Source organism: Prionailurus bengalensis, chromosome B3, assembly GCF_016509475.1.
Source record: "Prionailurus bengalensis isolate Pbe53 chromosome B3, Fcat_Pben_1.1_paternal_pri, whole genome shotgun sequence".
NCBI lineage: Eukaryota > Metazoa > Chordata > Mammalia > Carnivora > Felidae > Prionailurus > Prionailurus bengalensis.
The window spans coordinates 48,583,499-48,605,167 of record NC_057355.1 but is presented as its reverse complement, the minus strand read 5'-3'; the positions used below and the strand labels follow the sequence as shown (position 1 = coordinate 48,605,167).

General features: G+C 36.0%; 1 protein-coding gene and 1 pseudogene across 1 annotated transcript in view; both read right to left on the bottom strand.

The window, feature by feature from the left end:
* RFX7 (regulatory factor X7) overlaps positions 1 to 21,669 on the bottom strand; it is a 135,051-nt gene that overhangs the window by 102,108 nt on the left and 11,274 nt on the right. The gene's annotated exons all lie outside the window — the stretch shown is intronic.
* On the bottom strand, positions 15,607 to 20,076 carry LOC122468606 (annotated as a pseudogene).

The following is a 21,669-nucleotide window of genomic DNA, read 5'->3' as shown; positions in this document are numbered from 1 at the left end:
AAAGTGGTAAATTATATGAACAGATTTTCTAATGGACTAACTTTGCACTCTGTAACACACTCAAGCTGGCTAAGGTATATTACCTTTTTTTTTTTTATACATTTTTGGCTTTGATTTTGCAATTTTTGTTTTGGACTTTCTGTTCCTATGTTTGAGTAGGATAGTAAAATTAAAGGCCATTTTAATATCCTATCTGGTTTGGATGCCAAGATTATACTAATCTCACAATATGAACAGAAATGTGTTTGGGTTTTTTTTAGTGTTTATTTTTGAGACAGAGAGACATAGCATGAACAGGAGAAGATCAGAGAGAGGGAGACACAGAATCTGAAGCAGGCTCCAGGCTCCGAGCTGTCAGCACGGAGCCTGACGCGTGGCTCAAACTCAGGGACTGTGAGATCATGACCTGAACCTAAGTCAGATGCTTAACCCACTGAGCCACCCAGGCGCCCCCCCCTTTTTTTTTTAAATTAGGAATGTGTTTTAATTATTGCTGTGTAATAAATTACCCCAAAACGTACTGGTTTAAACCAACACACATTTATTATGTAACACCTTCTGTGGGTCAGGAACTTGGGAAAGGCTTCTAAAGGTTTCTCATGAGGTTTCGGTCAGGATGTCAGCAGGGGTTGTAGAGATGGCCCACTCACATGATGTTGGCAGGAGGCCTCAGTGCCTCACCACATAAGTAACTCCATAGGCTTGAGTGTCCTCATGATGTTACTGGCTTCTCCAAGATCAAGTGAACCAAAGGAGTAAAGAAGAAGCTGCAGTGCTTTTTTATGAGCTATTCTCTAAAGTCCCACATTGTCATTTTTTTGTTACTGGGTCCAGCCCACACTAGAGGGTTGGGAATTAGACTTCCACCTCTTGAAGGGAAGAGTATCAAGAGTTTAAATATATTTTATAAAGACCATGGAGTATTCCCTCTTTTTCTAATTTCTAAATTTGTGTAAGATTGCAATTATCTGTTCCTTAAATACTTGGGTAGATTTCACTTATAAAACTATTGGGACTTGGTATTTTATTTGCAGGCAGTTTTTTTAAAGAACTGAATTCAACTTCCTTAGTGATTAAAGGGCAATCAGTCTTTCTATTATTGGGCCAATTTAAAGTTTTCTTGGAATTTATCCATTGCTTTCAATTTTTAAAATTTTAAAATGTGTGCAAACAAGTGACATCAAGGTTGCTTACAAATACCCTTAATCTCTGCTGCATCATAGTTATGTCTCATTTTTCATTCCTACTATTATTTACATCTACTTTTTTCTTGCCCCATCATCATTTCTAAGTCTTGACCATTTAATAAGATTTTTTAAAGAAACCAATTTATTTTTATTTTTTAAATGTTTATTCATTTTTTGAAAGAGACAGATATAGTGCAAGTGGGAGAAGGGCAGAGAGCGAGGGAGACAGAATCTGAAGCAGGCTCCAGGCTCTGAGCTGTTAGTGCAGAGGGGGACGCAGGGCTCAAACTCACCAACTGTGAGATCATGACCCAAGCAGAAGTCAGATGCTAAAAGGACAGCCACCCAGGTGCCCCCAACAAAGAAACCAATTTAGATGACGATCCTCTCGTATCTTAGTTTTTATATTCATTTTCTAGCCTTACCTTTATTACTTCTATTTTCTTTGGGTTAATTGTTAACTGTTCATCTTAAATTGAAAGCTTATTAGCTCATTAATGTTCAACTTGTCTTTTTTCCTAGTGTAAACCAGGAAAGGTACAAATTTCTCTATTAAGTACCAGTTATTGGATCTATAAATTCTGATAGAAAATCTTTGCATCAAATCAGGAGACTATAGATGCTGGCGAGGATGGGGAGAAACGGGAACCCTCTTGCACTGTTGGTGGGAATGCAAACTGGTGCAGCCACTCTGGAAAACAGTGTGGAGGTTCCTCAAAAAATTAAAACTAGATCTACCCTATGACCCAGCAATAGCACTGCTAGGAATTTACCCAAGGGATACAGGAGTACTGATGCATAGGGGCACTTGTACCCCAATGTTTATAGCAGCACTCTCAACAATAGCCAAATTATGGAAAGAACCTAAATGTCCATCAACTGATGAATGGATAAAGAAATTGTGGTTTATATACGCAATGGAGTACTACGTGGCAATGAGAAATAATGAAATATGACCCTTTGTAGCAACATGGATGGAACTGGAGAGTGTGATGCTAAGTGAAATAAGCCATACAGAGAAAGACAGATACCATATGGTTTCACTCTTATGTGGATCCTGAGAAACTTAACAGAAACCCATGGGGGAGAAAAGAAGAAGAAAAAAAAAAGAAAATCTTTTCATTATCATCCAGTTCTCAGCATTTTCTAATTTTCACCATGATTTCTTTTTTGAAGGTGTTTTAAAAATTGCCAAATGTGTGCAAATGTGTGCAACTTTTTATTATTAAAATAGTTTTTAAAGCAAAGACAATTTGAAAGAAGGGGACAACTGTACAGGCTTTACCTTGATTGAATAATTATTTGCCAGTTTATTTCCTCTTTCTACATACACAGAAATACTTAACACATGTATTTTGCTGTAGCATATAAAAGTTGCAGACATTAAGACATTTGAACCCTAAATAGTTTGACATGCATTTCCTAAGAAGAAACAAATTCTCAATAACAATTCCATTATATCACCTAAGAAAATTAACAATTTCACAATATAGCACGCAGCCCACATTCACATTTTCCCTAATTATCACAAGAATGTCTTAAAGAGCTTTTACCTGAGAAACAGATCAAATACAAGTTCATGCATTTTGAATGTCTCTTGTAACTTTTGTCTAGAACAGCCCTTCCACCTTTTTTCCCCTTGTGATATTCACTTTTTGGAGTCCAGTACAGTTGACTTGAGAATCTCACATACTCTGGGATTCGTGTGATTGCTTACTCTTGATGTCGTAAGTGAATGCATGCACTATTCTAAAGCAAATGCTTTACCTTTTCCGCTAAGCATTTTAATTTATGAGTCAATGTCCATACAACTTGAGCACCAATTAATTGCCTGAGTACACACTAACTGAATTACATGATATTAAGAATGATTTATAACTTTAATACAAATTTAACGATATGTACAATTGTTTTTTGTGTGGCAAAGTATTCAGGCACAAAAGTTAAATATCTCATATGAATGATAATAATCAATATTCTTTTGCTCAACCAAATCAACCTGTCATAGTTTTCTTTCATTTTTATTATTTCTCCAGTAATAAGCCAACAACATTACATAGAAGCAACAGCATAAGAGTTTAATCCTCACAATTATTCAAATATTAAGAGATCTAATATTCCTGGTTTCTTCTGCCTTCCTCCCTTGTACAGTTATGACTGACGCTTAATCTTATCTTTCCTTATACCTTCCCTACAGAGACTGGTCCTAAGGGATCTTTCGGCAATTCACTGACCACGATTTCACATCATTAGTCTCTTCGGTTTTAAATCTACAACAGAAAAAACACAGTGTCCCCACTTTGCGAAAAGCCCATTTGGAAACCAGAGCTGGGGCAATGCACTGCCAGGCTGATTACCTGGGAGAGAAGAGAAAACAAAGTGAGCCTGGTTTATGGATATATAGCATCTGGGCCTTTAGAGGTGGGGATGACAAAGTAAAGTTATTCTTTAATGAGGAAGGAAGTAGAGACCCAACTTTAACGGCATGTACAATGAGCAACAAGAAGGCTCCCATCACTTCCATGCAAAATAAATGAAAAAATATCAAAAAAAAATACTAAAACTCTTCCAGATAATAATGCTGTTGTGTATTGACTGCCAATACATAATACTTCATATACATTGCTTATAAAATGAGGTACGAAGAAAATACAAATCTAGAAGAGGAATCAAAATTAAATCTAGATTTGTCTTCTTACAAGTCTATGTTGCATTTACTGATACCAGATAAAAAGAACTAACTGCACAGAGAGCTAATGCACATTAAAACAGTGAGTAAACAAATGTAAATGAGTGAAGGAATTCCATTCAGATAAAAAATTATGAGCAAAATGTCACTGGGAGAAAAAGAAGTTGATAACAGACCACTTATACAATTCTGAAGCTTATTATAAAAAGCTAAAATACAGTAATTCCTCAGCTACTAACCGGCAACACTACAATATTTGCTTTATTTCTTCCTTTAGTATAATCTGTTGTGTCATGTACACTGAAGCTCCAATATGTGGCACAAATACATATTTGGGATTTTACATCTTTTTGACGAACTGGCTCTTTTATCATCATGAAATGATTCTCTTTATCACTGGTAATAACCTTTGTCTTGAAGACTTCTTTGTCTGGTATTATTAGAGCCACACCAGCTTTCTTATGATTAGTATTTGTGTACTATGCCTTTTTCCTTCCTTTTACATTTAGTCTATATCTTTATACTTAAAGTACATCTCCCATAGACAGTATATAATGTAGTATTGCATTTTTATCCAGTCTGAAAAATCTGACTTGTAACTTGTAGTGTTTAGCACATTTACATTTAAGGTAAATATTATTATGGTAGGCTTTGTTTCATCTAGTATTTTTTAGTATTCCATTTCATTGCGTATATTGACTTTTTAGCCATACCACTCTGTTTAGTGATTGCTTTAGGGATTTGTCATATACAGTCTTAATCTTTAACAGTCTACCTTCAGTCAATACTGTATCTTTTCATCTTACAACAATGCAATTCACGCTATCTTGCTACTATACTGTTTTTTTATTTGTACATATTATAAACCTACAATACATTAACATTTAAAAATATTTATTTATTTTTGAGACAGAGAGGGCACAATCGGGGGAAGGGCAGAGAGAGAGGGGAAGACACAGAATCTGAAGCGGGTTCCAGGCCCCAAGCTGACAGTGACCCTGATATAACCCATGAACCAGAACCCACAAACCGTGAGATCATGACCTGAGCTGAAGTCGGACGCTTAACCACCTGAGCCACCCAGGCGCCCCAATGTTAACTTTTTAAAAGGGGCACCCACCTTTTATATAGTTTTCATAAAAAAGAAACAAGAAAAAAATGTCATTTATACAAAGACCAATTCTGGCTCTCTTCAATTCCTTCATTTAGAGCTGACAGGTATGTTTCTGACTAGTATGTCTCCTTTAGCCTGAACTTTAGTATTATTTGTTGTGAAGTCTCATGGTGAAGACTTCCCTTAGCTTTTGGTCAAATAAGAATGTATTTATTTTGCCTCCATTGCTGAGAGTTATTTTTGGTGGATTTATAATTTCAGGTTGGTAACTTCTTTCTTTCGTAACTTTAAAAAAGATAATCCATTGTCTTCTAGTCTCTATGATTTCTTATGAAAAGTATCATTATTATTATTATTATTATTATTATTATTATTCCCTTCTGCAAAATACAATGTGTCTTCCCCCCACCATCAGTCGCTTCTAAAATGTTCTCTTTAAGTTTCATTTTCAGCAATTTGACTTAATGTGTTAGTATGGTTTTGTTTACTGTGCTTGGAGTCTGCTGACCTCCACAAGTCTGTAAAATGTATTGTCCAAATTTTAGTCAAATTTGGAAATCTTTCAACTAACACAGCTTTAAACATTTTTCTGCTGCAATCTCTCTTCTCTTTCTGGAACTCCATTTACACGTATGTCCTACCACTCAATATTAGCATGGCTCTCTGAGGCTTATTCTCCCCCACCCTGAAGTTTTCTTCTGGCAGTTTTCAATATGCCATCATACATAACCCTCAAATATTTCATTCCAGGTACTGAATTTTTCCATTTCAGATTTTCCATTTGATTCTTAATTAGATTTCCACTTCTGTTGAGATTCTCGATCTGGGCACGGATAATGCCCATCTTATCAGAAACAATTTAAAATACCTGTCAACTAATTCTGTATCTTTCATCCCTGACTCTGTTCCAATTGTCTTTTTCTTCAAAAGAGGAGTTGCATTTTCCCACTTCTTCATATGTTTAGTAATTTCTTATATAGCTGGAAATTGTTGGTACTATGATGAGTCTCTGGAGTTCCTTTAAAGTGTGTTTTGTTCTGACATAATGTTAATCTATGGGCAGTTCAACCTGATACTTTGAGGGTTAGTTTTAGACTGTTAGGATGGGTCTAAAATAGCTCCTCCTCGGGGCGCCTGGGTGGCTCAGTGGGTTAAGTATCCACCTTTGGCTCAGGTCAAGATCTCATGGTCCATGAGTTCAAGCCCCATGTCGGGCTCTGGGCTGTCAGTTCAGAGCTCGGAGCCTGCATTGGATTCTGTCTCCCTCTCTCTCTGCCACTCCCCCACTGACATTCTGTCTCTCAAAAAATGAATAAACGTTAAAAAAGATTTTTTTTAATTAAATAAATAAATAAATAAATAAATAAATAAATAAATAAATAAATAAATAAAAAATAGCTCCTCCTCTATGAGTAAAGTAACCTTGGTCCCAAAGTATACAACTTTCTGGGGTGTCCACTAATGCTCAAGGTGCCCAACTAGCTCCTTCCAATGTGGCTGGCCAAAATTCTGTGTGACCTCTAGAATCTTTTCTTGACTTACAGGCCCCAGTAGTTTGTTCTCTGAAATGAGACCTGCCCTGCATATGTGGAGTTCAGTATTCAGCCAAAGAATCCAAGGACCCTGTGGAGATTTCTAAAGCTCCTTCTCCAAAGAGCTCCCTCCTTTCCAACACCCAGCCTCACAAATTCCAGGTGCTTCAGCAGCCACACACTCCAATCACTGTTTTCTCCACTGCACTAAATCTCTGGTCTCTCTATGAGTTCTCCTTTACTGAGCTTCAGTTTGAAAAGCCAGAGTGAGCTTACCTCTTGGGTTTTCCTTCTCTCAAGGATCACTGTCCTATGCTCTGCTATCTAATGCTAAGAAAACCTCAGGTGCTACATGTATTTTATCCAGTTTTATGGTTGATTATGGAGACAGGATAAATCCAATACTCATTACCCCATTATGGCAGGATCTGGAAGTTAAGATATATCAAAATTAATTGTTAAGTACTTTTTAAGATTATATTAACATATTAAAAAATTGATGAATATAAAAATGAAAAAAACAAAACAAAACAACCCAAGACCACATCCAGCAAAGAATTTCTGCTAAATTCTGCTGTGTTTTCTTCTAACTACATTCATACATTTGTACATACCCATGTGTGTAAGATCTTTTTTAAATTAGGGTGAGACTAGTTTATTTTTCCTTTTTCATTTAACACTGCATGGTGGGCATTTTCCCAAGTCCTTATACATTAACTGAAAACAGAATCTTTTATGGCTATGTAAAAATCTTGATAGTAATTTATAATTAATAATAAGCATTCTCTTACTGTTGAACATTTAGGTCACACCATTATAAATGAAGGCTTTGTCTTCAAATATCCACATGACTCACTCTATAATTCAGGTCTTTATTCAAATACTACCTTGGTGAGGGTTCCATGACAAACCTATTTAAAACTGTAATCCTCTCCCGGACATACAACTCGGTCTTTTTCCTGCTTTGCTTTTCTTTGGAGAATTTACCACTATGTCACATAGCATATATATTTTTAATTTTATGCTAATTATGTCTCCCTCCACTACAATGCGAGCTTTATGAAAGCAGACCTTTTTGATTAATTTGTTTACTGCCAGACTACTTGCCTAATATTAAGCACTTAATATTAGGTGAATAAACGAATGATTATAATGAATGAATACTGAGAGAGACACCATACAATATGATTTAAGAGAGGCCAAAACAAACAAAAAAATTACCTATAGGAAAAAAAGAAACATATGTTTCATACAGATGGTGGAAAGAAGTTATTTTGTTTTTTAAGTTTTCTATTTTTAATACCCTTTGCTTTTATGATATAGAAAATAAATGTTCTTTTTTAAAAAGATGGTGCATTAAGATTATATATAAAACAAGAAGAAATGTATATGGATAGAAATGGACTAAAACATCTTTCTGACTCGTGATTCAAACTGTGACAAATCATTATTTAAAACCAACACAAGACTATAAATATTTGCTAACATAGCACTGTGGGAGATACAAAGATGAGTAAGACATGGCTGCTACCCATCAGGGGCTCAACATCAACTGGGAAAGACATACACAGTAGAAAAAAACAGTACGTGCAAACTATGATAAGTGCTGTACTGAAAGTACAAGGTAAAATGGGTTGACAAGACACTGGAAGGAATATAATAAACTGGGGTGACCTAATCATGGTCTTGAAACTTGGCTTCAAATATGCAAAGGGAAGAGGTAAGCATTACTGCTAAAAGGTAAGCCAAAGCCAAGGGGAAAAGATAGACGACTATACCCCAGACCTTTAAGAGAACATTATATCCTCTAAAACACCTATCAGGCAAGGGGTGCAAGGCAAGGATACCCTTCAGGGATGGGCAAAAACCCTAAACGTGTGATACAGCTGGACCTAATACAGATAAGACGTGGCGGGTCATGTAGTGAAATGGAACAAGTTCGAGGCATTCACATCATAATTTTTGTAAAATTTTATAAAAAGCCCTGTGCTAGTCCATGGATGTCAGAGAAAGGAGGGCAGAGAAGATAAGCTGGAAAGTCAAGCTGGAAACGAATTAGGAAGTGTTAAACTTAATCTGTATGCAATTTTACAAGAAATGTTTTTAAAAGTAAATTGTTTATTTCAGAAAAAAATATAAAATTATTTTGAAAATCATCCATATCATCAATCCCAACATTACTGAAAGACAAGATTTTGGTGTGTTTTTATTCTATTTTCTTTTTCTAAAATTAGAGTTTGTGTGTGCAGGTGCATACAGTGTGTATGTTTGCCTGTATGAAACTGTGTGACTATACTGTAATTTTTGTCTCCCGCTCATGGTCTATCAAAAGTATTTATGTAATGACATACTCTCTTTAAAAATTTTTAATGGCAGTGTAACCATAAAAATTGTATTCTGTTCTGATTGGTCTTTTAATTTGGACTTAAAGGTATAGGTAAGAAAGTTAATACCTAAAGGTGTTTTTGTTTTTCATTTCAAGTAGTAAAATCTCGTTTGTATTGAGATGTTTTCTACTACTTCTAAGAGAAAAAAATCTTCCCCTCTGACAAAAGTTCATTTCTATCTTGTTCTAGTTGTTTTTTTTTAATCATCTCACCTTTTTTTCACTGAACCATTTATTCATCTGTAATTGTTCTCATAACTTGCTGTTGAGGCTCTAAATTTATTACCCCCTCATTCAAACAGCTAAGCAAGTGCACTAATACCATCTCTTCAATAATCCTCCTGCTGGTTTTGTGATGACCCTTGTATCATATGTTTGCATTAAAATTAAAATAGATTGATTATAGTTTTAAGTTTTAAAAAAGAACATGAATGACAGTAGCAAACAAGATTTCATTATTTAAGATTACTGAATGTAACAGTATTGTATTTGGAATTCAAGGGATGAACAACTATACAAAACAGCCAAAATACACTAGTCCAAAATATAAAGTTTTGTTTTGTTTTTCAATCTGCCACAATCACTCCAAAGCCCATTCATCTCTTTAAGTCATCAGAAAGATTAAACACGTGTAACATGAGCTACATAATCAAGCAGCAAATACACTGTAGCACTGGCATCCTCTAAAACTGACTTTTCTAGCTGGGTTGTGAGTATAGTCCCTAACAGGTCACTGTCTTCATCCAGGAAAGCAGTTTTCTGAGCAACATCTAAGTTCTTCACACTGGGCTGCCAATGCCGGAATACACATTCCAAGTTACTTTTTAAAAGTGAATTTAAACAATGCTGGAGAACTTATTCTATTATTCAAATAAAGTAAGACAAAAGCTGTACTTCTTTCCAAACAGGGTGAAACTTTAGTGAATTCACAACATTTTACAACTCACTTCAGGAGTTAGGGATCCTAAAGTGTCCTTTTAGCATCATTCCTCCCCATCTTCAACAGGTTGGAATTGTATCTGGAGACCAAAGCAACCAAGTAATCAGCCTAACACAACCGTTTTCTTCTGTTAAACTTGCCTGTTGACTCACACCTTCCCTACGGTACATTATTAAATGATTTTACATAATCTTTTTCATAGCAAAGGCTCACTATATCTTTTCTTAAACAACTTCGTTAGGCTTTCAAACAACCTGATAAAGAAATATAAACCTATCAACTTCTCAGATTCTAAATGTAAGAAGAGCAGACATAAAATTTTAACAAATTACCTAGGTAAATTTTTTTCTTTTATATTGAGGACAGGAAGACAGTGAAAAAAAAAGGTAAAAGGTGGAAAGGATAAGAACAAGAGCAAACAACAACAAAAAAGAGATGGAGAAAAAATTCAGAGAGACAAACTAGGAGATTCTGAATTATCTGCTATAAACATCTTGTATTCTATTAACATGAGTGCTGTAAGGAAATACTTCTCTTCACAATTTACTGGAAGTTAGTTGTGTCTTGCGTTAGACTGGATGACCCACACTTAATACAAGTTTAAAGATGTACATGTAATAGACCAATGCAGAGAGTGGTCTAGAGTAATGACTAGAAGGAGAGGTGAGAAAGTGATGATTAACTATAAAGATTAGGACAAGTGTAGGCATCCAACATAGTTATCCAGAGAGAAGTCACCTAGGGAAGTACAGAAAGCAAGGAATAGCTTTAGGGTCACTAACAGATGTTATATGCCAGCTTCAGAGGCAGAACTGGAGAAAAAAGACAAAAGGTGATAAAGGAACTGAGAAAGAAAACCTGGACTTAAATGGGCTAGAGGCAAAGATGGAACAAGAAAGTAATTCAGAGAGAAAACTATTAATAAGTGCTTTGTTAAGATGTGCCACTTAACACAACAAAAGTGTGACTCTGATGTAATGCACCCACTAGTATTCAAGCGTATACCCAAAGTTTTCCTTATCATGATGATATACATATGATATATGTAATGTAACATATAGTTTTGCATATACCGTATGTCCTTCCAGAGAGGAAGAATGTAAAAACAAAGCTGCAGCCCCAAAGAAAAGTGACACCTAACACAGGGATTGGAGTACAAGTGGTAAACCACCAGCCAAAGAACAAAAGAGAACTTTCTTTCTGTCTGGAAGTTCTTCATATCTGTTTAATGTAGGAGAAACATTTTAGAGATCTGTGAAAGTTTAAAAACTTTAAAAATCCCCTAGGAGCAAGAAATAAAATACTCTCCAAGAAAACAAAAGTGATCAGAAAGATTTTTTTAAAGAACTGAGATAGACATAAAAAAAATACAAGTAGTTAATCTTGAATTCTCTGGAAATATATTGCCTTCAAGAAAGAAATCACATCACCCAAAATTAAGCCTTAAGGATCACAGCTAAGTGAATAGGTTGTCAATATGCCAGACTTCTTCATACTTTGTTTTCAACAAGAAGTCAGGCTATACTAATGTGGTATGTCATAATTTCCAGAGGTTAAAAAAGTGTGGCAGCAATACCACAAAGCTGTTTTTCTCCTCCCCTATATCACCAGTGAAAAACTGTAAAGAATTTTAATGAATCTCTAGTAAGCATACTGAACACTTCTTTTCAATAAAGAAGCACACAACATATACCAGTAAAACCCATCATACAAGGAGAAAAGGTGAATTTCAGAAAAATGCTTTATGCTTAAAGCTAAAAACAAAACAAAACAAAACAAAAACCCCAACAACTTGAGATTATACATACTGATTTAAATTCTGATATAATTTCTCTTTGGTAATGCTGTCTACATTAATAAATTATACATTCAAAAAGGTCATCTATAAACAAAAATTTACAATAAGCTATCTTTTTATACTGCTGGAAATGGTGTATAAAGATTTTTACTTGTAAAAACACTGAAGTTTGCTATTTTTATTTATAACTTCTACTATACTTAGTAACTTATAACTAAAACACACGAGGGGGTGGACAGTGTGACATGGGAGGAAGAATAGCACGAAAATCTGCACCAGACTTCCAAATGACATCTAAAAGAAGTTTGGTAGTTATGGAGTTTGCTCATGCATTCACTCATCCTGTACTAGGGAAATAATCTCTAAATGAGAGAACTATAATTCCTGTCTTTGTGGTGTTGATATTCCAACAGAGGAGACTATAAAATTATACAATTATTTTATTAGAATTGGAATGTGTGGTAACAAGAATTAGAACCCAGTAGGAGAGTGATTTAAGGACCTCACTATGTTAAAGATTCAGGAAAGACTCCTTCCTTTTGTACTTGAGTGGAGCTCTGATGGATATGTAGAAATTTACTTAAGGTGGGGAAGACTGGTGGTTAGGGTTCCGAGAGTATGGATTAGGCAAAAGGACAGCAAGTGAGGGAATTCAGGAAAACAAAACTAATTACAGATCCCAGAATGGCATTCTAGTCTATTAAAAATAGTACCTAAATGCAATCATTTAAACAAGAGTTTGAGACTTCAAAAATAGTAACATACCAAACTCCACTGCAAAAGGAAACCATCAGTAATAGTAATAAGGCTACTGGACTGTTATAATGATAATCATTTGTAAGTTCTTTAAAACAGTATCTCTACTGTTAATACATAGTTTCATTTTAGTTATTTAAAATAACTGAGTTATATGTAAAATGTTCTATAGTCTAATTCTCACCTGTTACTAATTTAGTTAGGTCATTTATTCTAAATTCCTGATGCCTCATTATACTCAATAGATACATTATGAACATTTAGTCTCTCTGATGGCACATTTAAAAAATTTTAGTAACAGCACCTATGATACTGTACTTAATATGGAAGCATGTCCTTATAATAAAAAAACCTAATATATAGCATAATTTTTGTTATTATCACAGCTCTACTTAAAGAAAATGGTAACAGTTACATTTATAATTACAAAAGTACTCTTTAAAATCGTTTGGAAAACAGACGTATAAAGAAAATGAAATCATTCACAGCTAACTCCAACACCCTGAGACCACCACTTACTAATACTTTTAAATACTTTTAAATATTTTTAATAATTTTTAAATAATACTTCATCTTTTACACACCTACACATACGTGCACACACACCCCTAGTGTAAAATGTCAGTAACCCAGCCTTTGCCCCTCTATAGTTTCTTCTCCACACAGCAGCCCAGGGAGCCTAAAACACCAGTAAGGTCATGTCACACCTCTGCTCAGAGACTTCCAGTGGCTCCCACCTCACCCAGAAGAAGCACCTAAGTTTTAGTGCTTACTAGACCTGCAAGGCCCTACACAAATCTACCCCTCTTTTACTCACGACCTCATTGCTACACTCTAGCATACTCTCACCACTCTGGCCACTTGGCCTCCTTGCCACAGCTTTCTCACCTTCACGTTTGCTATTCCCTCTGCCTGGATAACTCTTCCCTCAAATATCATCACGGTTTTCCTCTGTCACAATACACGTAATACAGTTAAGAATAAAAAGTAATCACAGTAACATATGGTGTTTTAAAGTGAAAAAGTTCTTTGAATTTACTGTGGTTAAAGAGTAACAGCCAACATATATCAAGTTCTTACCATGTGCCAGATTCTATACTAAAGTGTTTTATATGACTTATCTCATTTAATCTTCACCACTCTGTACAAGGTAAGCACTATTACTATTTCCACTTTACTGATAAAGGAAACAACTTCTAAAAGTTATGGGGACCTGAGTAGCAAACCCAGGCAACTAATTTCAGAATGCATTATGACACATCACTAAAGTGAGCTTCCTCTTTGTGATTCTCATTATTTCTTGCTTTAAAACTTTTAAATATGTTTTTCTTTAAATGAAAGTTTTTATGCTGGACAGAGAAATTTTCTAACCATCTTAAAGAAAATTAATTTAGTAAAGTAGTATCTCACTGGTTCGAAATACATTACAGAAAAAAGCAACAGCTCACATGTTATGCTCTATAATTATAAATATAAAAAGTTGAAATGTCAGAAAATAATGTGTGCCATAGGAAGACTCAAGTATTTGACCAGCTATGATGAAGCTTAAGGTAATACTGAAACCATTTTTTTTTTTAGCAGTAAGCCTCTATATAGAAGAAAGCTCTTTAGCATGTCTAAAGTAATATAAAGATTGGTCCACAAAGGATAAAGACAAGGAAAGACCATAAAGAAAAAGCACAGAGCAATTACAACTTCATTTTTGAGTTTCTACAAATCAATGTTCTACTGTTAAGTCCATCAACATGTAAAACAAAAATACTATCTTGAATGCTCCTACTGCCTTCAAACCTTCAGAAATGATTAGATAAATACCTTTCCATTTCTAATCAATTCAGTCAATATAGTTCACTTTTCAACTGCTTTAAAAAACATCAAAACATCCTAAAAATAAATCATTGCAATTACTGCACAACTTTGAAAGTACACTAAAAACCACTGAATTGTATGCTAATGCAGGTAAATTTAGTGGCATGTAAATTATCTCATTACAACAGTTTAGGGGCACATGGGTGGCTCAGTCAGTTAAACATCCGACTTCATCTCAGGTCATGATCTCACAGTTCATGAGCCTGCTTTGGATTCTGCATCTCCCTCTCTCTCTCTACTCTTTACTCTCTCTCTGCTCACACTCTGTCTCTCAAACAATAAGCAAACAAACATTTAAAAAATCAGAATGTACATAAAATATGTTCACTAAATTACTCATAAAATTAATTCTAAACAGGAAATTAAATACTTTATACACAAAACTGTACACAAAATGGCCATTTTGGAAGATGTGGAGAAAATGGAATCCTTAGGCATTGTTGGTGGGAATGCAAACTGGTGCAGCCACTGTGGAAAACAGTTATGGAGGTTCCTCAAAAAGCTAAAAATAAAACTACCCTACACTCCACCAATCACACTATTTATCCAAAGAATATAAAAACACTAAATCAAAGAGATGCATGCATCCCTATGTTTACAGCAGCATTATCTACAATAGCCATGATATGGAAGCAGCCCAAGAGTCTACCGACTAATGAATAGGTAAAGAAGATGTGGTGTATATATACAATGGAATATTATTCAGCCATAAAAAAGAATGAAATCTTGCCATTTGCAATGACATGGATAGAGCTAGAGAGTATAACACTTATTAGTGAAATAAGTCAGAGAAAGACAAATGTCCTATGATTTCATTCATATATGGAATTTAAGAAACAAATGAGCAAAGGTTAAAAAAGAGAAAGAGAGAGACAAACCAAGAAACGGACTCTTGAGAACAAACTGATGGTTACCAGGGGGGAGGTGGGTGAGGGGATGGGTTAAACAGCTGACGGGGAGTAAGGAGCGCACTTGTGATGAGAACTGGGTGATGTATGGAATTGTTCAACCACGTATTTTACATCTGAAACTATTATACTGTATGTTAACGAGCTAGAATTCAAATAAAAACGTTAAACAAAAACATGGCCATTTTCCCTTTAGATCTTTATAATTTAAGTACCTTATCATTTACATGTAACTTTTAGGTTCTCAAATTTAGTGTTATAACATATTGGTGAAGCATGTTACAAGTAATTGGTTACTAAATAACAAAGTACCAAAGTCAGTGAAAGGTATACTTGTAAACAACATAAGGTTGTCTTGATTTTTTTCCCTCCAACTTTTAGAAACCTTTTATTTTCCATCAACCTTATTTCTTTGTGGAAGAGCAGCTTAAGACCACTCAGTAGTTGTTCATACACATTCAGTGGCCTGAGCAGTGGAAGCTGCAGCCCTGTCTTCTGTGGTGGGCAAGTGTTCCAGTCTTCAGTAGGGAACTGCTAACGGAGCACAGAGGGCATCTGCACACCTTTAGACCAGTCTGCGACTTCAGGTTGAGTAGCAGTGAACTCAGGAGCTGGAGCAGTCCATTCACCCTGAAATTCCTCCTTTGTCATAACATTTTCAGCAGTGGCCTGCTCTTCCTTTTCAATCTCTTCAGGATCTCTGTAGAAGAAGAAATCAGTCATGACCTCCCATGGGCGTTCACGGGAAATGGTGCCATGCACACACAGAAATTCTGGGGCCAGCGTCCACCATCCCAGACACAGTGAGTGGGTTCCCTTCTTGTTGCAAGGGATGGCAATATCCATGTAGCAAAGAGGAGAGTCTGTGTCACACAGAGCAATGGTAGGCAGGTTAACATAAGACGTTTCACTCAGAGGCTGGTGGTCAACCCTGGAATCAGTAACCACCAGAAGTCTTGGTTGCAGAAGGATGCCTGGATCTGGCTAGTGAAGGTTCCAGGAGTGAAGTGGCCAGCAACAGAATTGGCTCCAGGGGTGGCAGCAAACTTCAGCACAGCTAACTGGCCAGTATTCCTGGATGACAGAGCACTGACATCAGTGGGGTTTTCAAAGGCAACAATGGCAGGAGCGCCTACAGAAGCTTCTCCCAAGTACTCTTCAGATTTATGATACAGATGTCATCATTTTTCCTTTTGGAAAGTCAAGGTTGGTGCCACTTAAGTGGGTACCTGCTACAAGGAATTTTAATTTGTAAGTCAAGGTTGGAATTTGGAAGTTCAATTTGGAAGTCAAGGTTGGGGCAACTTAAGTGGGTTCCTGCTACAAGGAATTTCAGGGCATCATCCTCCTTCATTTGCAGACTATCAAGGGCTCTGGACATCATGGAAGCTTTTTTTAAAGTTATGAGGGGAACCCAGAACACTGGTTGGACCCCTCTCTGGGCAGCACAGAAAGGCAGTTGTTTTGGTTTTTTAATCTACTGTAACAGTCTCTTTTAATTGATGTATTCTGAACATGCACAGTTGAAGTGATTATTGATACAGTTGGATTAATATGTACCATATTTTAATGATTTACTATTCATTGCTCTTTTTCTTTGTTTTTTATTTTTTTGTCTTCTCTATTTCTGACTTCTCTGGTTTTATGTGAACACCTTATATGATTCTATTTTCTTTACTCTTTTGGCATATCAATTACACTTCCTTTCAAAATCTTTTTAGTGGTTTGCAATATACTTTTATGACTAATCCAAGTACACTTTGAAAACACTATACCACTTTAGTTACTACAAGTACTTTCTAAAACTATTCCCAATTCCTCTCTCCTGTTCCTTATGACATTGTTGTCATTCATTTATTCATAAGGTATAATCACCAAATACATTATTTTGAACAAACTATTATCTGTTAGATCGATTAAATGTAAGAAAAATGAAAGCTTCTATCTTCATTTATTCCTTTTCACTCCTTTATGTAGATCTAAATCTTTGACCTATATCATTTTCTCTTCCTTTGAAGAACTTGTAACATCCCTTGCAAAGCAGGTCTACTAGTTACATATTCCCTCAATTTTGGTTTGTCTGAAAAAGATCTTATTTCTCCTTTACTTCTGAAGGATACAGACACAGAATTCACCAGATACAAAGTTGGTGGTTTTCTTCTTTTAACTCTAAATACTTTACTCTCTCCTTGCTTGCTTGATTTCTGAAGAGAAGTCTGATAAAATTCTTATCCTTGTTCCTCTATAAGTAAGGTGGTTATTTCTCTCTGGCTTCTTTCAAGATTTTATCTTTGTCTTTAATTTTCTGCAGACTGAATGCAATGTACCTAGGGATAGATTTTTGTTATGTATTCTGCTTGGTATCTCTGAGCTTCCTGGATCTGTAGTTTAGGGTCTTTAATTTTTGGAAAATTCTCACCCATTATACTTCAAACACTTCTGGTTTCTTTCTCTCTTCTCCTTCTGATATCCCAATTGTGCTTATGATACACCTTTTATAATTGTCCCACAGTTCTTGGATACTCTGTTCCATCTTTTTCACTTCTTTTCTCAGTGCATTTTGGTTGTGGGAGTTTCTATCGATGTATCTTCATGTTCACTGATTCTTTCCTCAGTTATGGCCAGTCTACTGTATAGGCCCAATGAAGGCATTCTTCATTTGTTACAGTGTTTTTGATTTCTGGCATTTCCTTTGGATTATTTCTTAGAGCTTCCATCTTTGTGCTCACATTACTTATCCAGTCTTGCATGATGTCTACTTTTTCCATTAGAGCACTTAGCATATTAATCATAATTTTAAATCCATAGGATAATAATCCCCAAATCTGTGTCATATCTGAAACTGGTTTACCTCTTCGGATTGTGAGTTGTTTTTGTTTGTTTTTGTTTCTTTTTTGTTTTTATGTTTGTGTTTATTTTTGCCTTTGAGCATGCCTTGTAATCTTTTCTTGAAAGCCAGATATACTGTTGGGTAAAAGCAACTCTAGTCAACAGGCCTTTAGAGTAAAGTTTTGTATTTATCTACTAGGATTTGGGCTGTTTAACTGTTTGCTGTAGGTGTGGTGTCTAAAGCTAAAATTTTTTCTAATGTCCTTGCTTTTGTCTCCCATGTTCTCTTTGGGAATCCCTAAAGACTCTTTAAAAAAGGTGTGAGGCTTACTATTGTTTTAGATGCAATCCTGTTATTATACAGGAGCCCTACTGACATGGTGGTAAAGCTGGAGAGAGGCATTCTATTGTCCTATAATTAGGTCTCAGTATTTTAGTGAGCCTATGTTGGATACTTCCCTTTCCCCGGGTCAAGAAAGCTTTGGTAAAGCCCCTGTTAGTTAGGCTCTAGTAAAATATTTTCCCTTGAAACAGGCCTGTTAAAAATAATAGAGAGCTCTGGGTATATTTCAAAATGACTACTTTTCTCCTCCTCCTTCCGTGACCCTTCCTATAAACTCCCCACCCACTGAAGCCCTCCCTCACTATGCAAGCAGTAAAAGACTTTTCTCTGATCCTCACAGGGAGAACCTGGTAGGTCTCCTGGAAAGTGTGGGGATACCTGTCTAACACTGGGCCTCCTCTGTTTTCAACACTCAAGCTAGGCCACCCAGAGCCTCTAGCATTTAATCCATCAGTTAAGTTTAAAGTGTTCCTACCTGTAGTGGCTTCAGTTGTGGGGCTTCTACTCCTGGGCTGCTGCCACCCATCAGCTTTGATTCTCTATCTGCCAGTCTCCAGTTTTGCAGGCAGCAGTTTGCCCTGAATTTGCCTCAATTCTCTGACGCATCTAAGAAGAGCTGCTGATTCTGTTTGTTCAGATTTTTTTCTTCTTGTGATGACAGAAGTGAGGACTTCCAGCTCTTTATGTGTCATACCAAAAACGTTAAGTCAATATACTTTATTATCATAAGAGCTAAGGTAGGACTATCTCTGGAATATAACTCTTACTTATTTGCATTTTAATATGCTTTACACATAATCCTGGGTTTACCTAAGAGAGAATTATAAGACAATAATAAGCAGGTGACTATCATCCATTGTTTGTCAATAAAAGAGAGTGAAGACTGAGAACCACTATTGCAGTTTGGGATACAGAGGTCCACAAACTGCTGCCCAAGGGTCACATCCTGCCAGCAATGGAACAAATCTAGCCATTCATTCATTTATATACTTGCATATGTATTGTCTGTAGCTACTTTCCTGATAACAATGCAGAGTAAAGTAGTTGCAACAGAAACCCTATGTCCTACAAAGCCAAAAATATTTACCATCTGGCCCCTCAAAGTAAGAGCTTGCTGGCCCTGGGTTATACATGTGATCTCTGGTATTTTGTCTGTCTGTCTGTCTTTTCATTGTTGACCAGGCAGAGTGCAATGATGACCATGCACTATCTATTTTTAATGTTTATTCATGGAGTCATCCATCAATTCATTTAATATACAATTGCTGAGATTAAAGAATCAGTTTAGTGGAATTTTTTGGCAACACAGTGTAAATAATATTATAACAATTACACTCAAATACTATGAAAAATTAAAGGAGTTATTAACTCTACTTGGGGTACTCAAAGTTTGAAAGATTAAAAGTTTGCCACAGAGGACTCTGGCTTACTACTGTTTATTAGAAGATATATCCTCTAAGCAAGTGATTCTCAAATTTCTGTATTAGAATCATCTGAAGGGCTAATAAAACAAAAGTTGCTGGTTACACCCCCAGAGTTTCTATTCCCATAAATCTGAGGGAGCAGCCCCAAAATTTACATTTCTAACATGTTCCAAGGTGATACTAGTATGATGGTAATATAAAGAATGGTTGCTCTAACAAACGAAGTAGCCTCATATAAATACAATATTAAAGCTAAAAGTGTACCTTATTTTTTAAATGTTTATTTATTTTTGAGAGAGAGAGAGAGAGAGAGGGAGGGAGAGGGAGGGAGAGGGAGGGAGAGGGAGAGAGAGAGACAGAGAGTGAGCAGGGGAGGGGCAGAGAGAGAGGGAGACACAGAATCCAAAGCAGGCTCCAGGCTGTGAGTTGTCAGCACAGAGCCGAACATGGGGCTCGAACCCATGAACTGCAAGATCATGACCTAAGCCAAAGTTGGGAAGCCTAATGACTGAGTGAGCCAGTTGCCTCTGAAAGGGTCTTTCCAAGATAAACTAGTTGTTGTACCTCTCTGAAATAAAGAGTATCAGACTAAAAAAAAAACCAAAAAGTCTCTGACGTCAGATAAATAGAAACGTCCAATAGACTGTAACCTGTTTTATAAATGTGAAACACTTTGGGCCCTCAGAATTGCTCTATTTTGGTTATTCCCTCGCTACTTTCCCAATAAATCCATCTTCCTCAGTTATTTGCCCTAACTCATAGGGTTCATTTGCCGTCTTCAGGCTGTGGCCATGACTCAACAAGTTACCCTAGCTTTGGGTCTTGGCTCCAGAAGTAAGTGGGTTAAATCCTCCACCAGAACCCAACTTTGAAGAAGCTATCTCCAGGTTAATGTTAAGGGGTTCTTCAAAATTCCAACTTCACCTGTTAGGAACGAGGCTGGAACACGTAGCTGATTAGCCCACAAAACCCTAACTAAAATACTACTGTATACTCATAAAAGATTACTAAACTATGTAGTAGTCATTTGCTCAGTATTTTAAAATTTTTTTTAAAGTTTATTTATTGAGAGAGAGAAAGAGAGCAGGAAAATGAGTGGGAAAGGGGCAGAGGGGGAGAGGATCCCAAGCAGGCTCTGTGCTGTCAGCGGAGTAATTCCACAAACCGTGAGATCGTGACCTGAGCCAAAATCAAGAGTCAGATGCTTAACCAACTGAGCCACCTAGTCGCCCCTGCTCAGTATTTTTAAAATGAAGGACACAATGGCTCTTACTTGGGAGGTATATTATTTTTTAATTTAGATATACACTCAAAAATATTTGATTAGTAGTACTGAAACACTAAATAAAAGATTACTTCAGTTTCACCAATGCAAATTAAAAAAAAAAATCTATTGCTGTAAGTCCTCAATTCTGTAAAATGCAGCTTGAGTTTAATAAGTTATTTGAGCAGAAAATTACCACATCAAATGTGTAAAATTCCAGAAACATTAATATGTGGAAAAAAATCAAGTGCCTCTAAGAATATAGTAGACAAAAATAGTATTCACTAGTACCTACTGTTCAATGAGAAATAGATGCAAAAGGTGTTGACCCTGGCTTCAAAGAACTTGCTGTTGATTAAACATCACAGGACAAAAATTAAAGTGATTACATGCTTAATTGTACAAACATCAATATACAGTGTGAGGTCAAGAAAAGGTCAACATGGACTAGAGTAGCTAAAGAATGTTTTATTGTATGATGATTTGAGCTAGTATGATGATTTGAGCTATGACTTTAAAAATGGTTAAAATGTGATTAAGTAGGATTTGGATACAGGCAAGTAGAGATTCCAGAAAAGATATAAAGCAGGAATAAAAGGAGGACCACAAAATATAAGGCAGACACTGAAG